The sequence below is a fragment of the Bos javanicus genome, chromosome 27 (assembly GCF_032452875.1).
Source record: "Bos javanicus breed banteng chromosome 27, ARS-OSU_banteng_1.0, whole genome shotgun sequence".
NCBI classification, from domain to species: domain Eukaryota; kingdom Metazoa; phylum Chordata; class Mammalia; order Artiodactyla; family Bovidae; genus Bos; species Bos javanicus.
In genome coordinates, this window is record NC_083894.1 from 38,252,145 (window position 1) to 38,254,892 (window position 2,748).

At 53.5% G+C, this 2,748-nt stretch overlaps 1 long non-coding RNA gene across 1 annotated transcript; it reads right to left on the minus strand.

The window, feature by feature from the left end:
• Positions 1–664: 664 nt before the first annotated feature.
• LOC133240074 (uncharacterized) lies at positions 665–2,307 on the minus strand. The gene is made up of 2 exons (XR_009734091.1): positions 1,368–2,307; positions 665–1,308 (listed from the first exon to the last, which is right to left on the minus strand). It is a non-coding gene; the product is annotated as an uncharacterized LOC133240074 (long non-coding RNA).
• Between the last annotated feature and the right edge of the window lie 441 nt (positions 2,308–2,748).

Here is a 2,748-nt window from a genome sequence, read left to right on the forward strand (position 1 = left end):
TCCATGTGTCCACCGTCTTGGAATTATTCGGTTCTTATCAATTTATGTAATGTCCTTGCACTATATTTTTCTTTCAAAGGATTTCTCCCTGCTCCCTTCCCTCCTGTTTCACTGGTGATACCTACCTGGTAGGTGTACTGTAGGAATTAAAGGAATGGATATGAAAGGCTTAGAATGGTGTCTGGACTATATGAAGCACTCAGTAAAGTTACTGATTATTTTTACTTCGATTATGTTATAGTTACTTCTGTGTTTGACTCTCCTGATGTGTCCTAAGCTCCTTTAGGGTAGGGACTTTGTCTTATTTATTTGTAATACATACTGTAGTGCCTGAGGCATTCAATAAATATTTGTAGAAATGATTTAGACTGAAATCAGACTCTGATTCAGGATTGTAGAGGATTAGGAGGTGAATTTACAGAGCCACTATGGGAATAGATTTTGGAAGGCTTTAAAAACCAAGTCACAATGAAATCATGCAACACAGAATGGGACTTGAACCCATATGGCCAGGACTCAAACCTGCCCTTCTCCAGGTCATACCTCAGATTGGGACTCGAACCCCTAATCTTTTAATTGGATTCACTTACTTGGTGTCTGGACTTACTGAGGCTCAGGATCTTTGTATCTCAGCATAGAAGGAATTCAGCGAGAGGCACAGAGATAGGCAAGAAATAGACTTATTAATATAGGATGCTTGTGAGATAGGCAAGTGGGCAGGTGGGAGGCTCAGACATGAGATTAAAGTGAGCTACAATTTTATAATCAAAGGAAAGTGGGGAGAAGAAAAGACCACCTTCTTTGAGGAGACACACACAAGGCTTATATCACTAGTTCCTCCTTCATACCTCACAGGAGAGTGTCTGACCCTCTGAAGTTAAACTAGGATTATGATAACACTTACTCAGATCAGTGGAAGGGTGGTAATATTTTTCTTCCACCTAATGATCTGGGGCATATCTCATGCTTTTATTTATGGTTTTATAGTTACGCAAGCCTGTTTCCTTCCATGATACTCTGATAGCTTTCTTGAACGATCACTAACTCGAAGTGGTCTCCCAAAGTTTCTTGGGTTTCCCTCTCTATCTACAGTCCCCTACAGGGACTTGTACAGGTGCCTGTATGTGTGCTGGTTGTTCAGTCGTGTCTGACTCTTTGCAACCCCCTGGACTGTAGCCCACCAGGCTGCTCTGTCTGTGGACTTCTCCAGGCAAGAATACTGGAGTGGGTTGCCTTTCCCTTCTCCAGGGGATCTTTCCCACCCAGGGATAGAACCCAGGTCTCCTGCATTGCAGGCAGATTCTTTACCTCTGAGCCACCACGGAAGCCCAGATGCCTGTCTCCTGCATTGCAGGCAGATTCTTTACCTCTGAGCCACCACAGAAGCCCAGATGCCTGTATAACTGTTCTATTCTATCCCTATCAACATTTCTATTTAACGTTTCAGGAAGCAAGATCCACTGACGGTCTTTGAAACCCTGGTAGGAAAACGCAGTTTGCTAATGAAGACTAATCTAACAACGGGTGTGCATATCTGGTTACTCACGGGGTGGGACTGATCCCCAGGAAAAAGAGCTACAGTCCTTCTTGTCCACGAGTTCCCCGTGGTGTTTCCGGGATTCACTTTGGTGTTGCGCTGAACTTATCCGGAAGGCCTTGGCTCTACTGAACTAAAGTGATGCTAATTCTTTTCCCAGTGACATCACAGAGCTGCCTCTGGAGACTGGAAGGCGTCAGTCAGGGGCCAGGGCAGTGGACAGGCTTGTGAACGAGTGCTCCCTCAAATGGACTGCAAGCTGATGAAATCAGACTTAAATCATCTCCTGGGGCAATGTCGAGGGAGAGGAAAGGCCGCTCGGGAGGAAGGCTAAAGTCAAGTCACCCAGCCACGGCGAGGGCAGTGGGCCGGGAGTCGGGGAGGCCTTCTCTTCATCTGAGATGCTTCTGCTTTGGAACTGGTTCCTTGGAGTTACTGCCAGGCCTCTGAGATCTGATTCCTGTGGGCGAGGTGGTGGGGTCGGGGGTTGATGGGGTGGGGGGACACGCACGGGGTGTGCGGAGACGTGCCGAAGGGTGACTAACCGGCTAACGTCGGACTCTGGAGGGCTGGTGATGGAGCGCCCCGGCGGCTTGGGGGAAGAAGGGAAAACCCGAGGCAGAATGAGAAGGTGGGGGTCAGCGCCTCCTCCCCACCCGGTGGTTCTCAGGTGGTCAGGAGGCACCTCGTCTCCTCCCCTCCCCGCCCCCATCCCCTCTCCTCTCCTCTCCTCCCCTGTCCCCATCCCCTCCCCCACCCTTCCCCACCCCGCCCCCACCCCACCCCATCCCATCCCTCCCTTCCCCTCCCCCCGCATCACCCTCCATCCCCTCCCCACTCGCCTCCCCCCCTCCCCCGCCCCCATCCTCCGCCCCTCCCCCGCTCCTACCCCCTTCCCTCCCTTCCCCTCCCCTCCCTCCCCCGCGCCTCTCCCGTCAGCTCCGGTGTCCTTCTCCGCGCTCCGGCCCTCCGGACGCGGCCACCTCCGAGAGGACGAGCGGCGGGTCCGGCGGCGCGCGCTGGGGCGGGGCTCCGGGCACGACTCCCGGCGAGGCGCCCCTGCGGCGGGTTAGCTTCCGCCGGCCACCGCCCCCCGCGCTGCGGCCGCGGCCGTCACCGTCACCGTCACCGCCGTCTCCTTCGCCCGGCGCCGCACCACTGCCCGCGGGGCGCGTTCCTAACCTCTTTCCCCTTTTCTCCCGCGGCCCCCA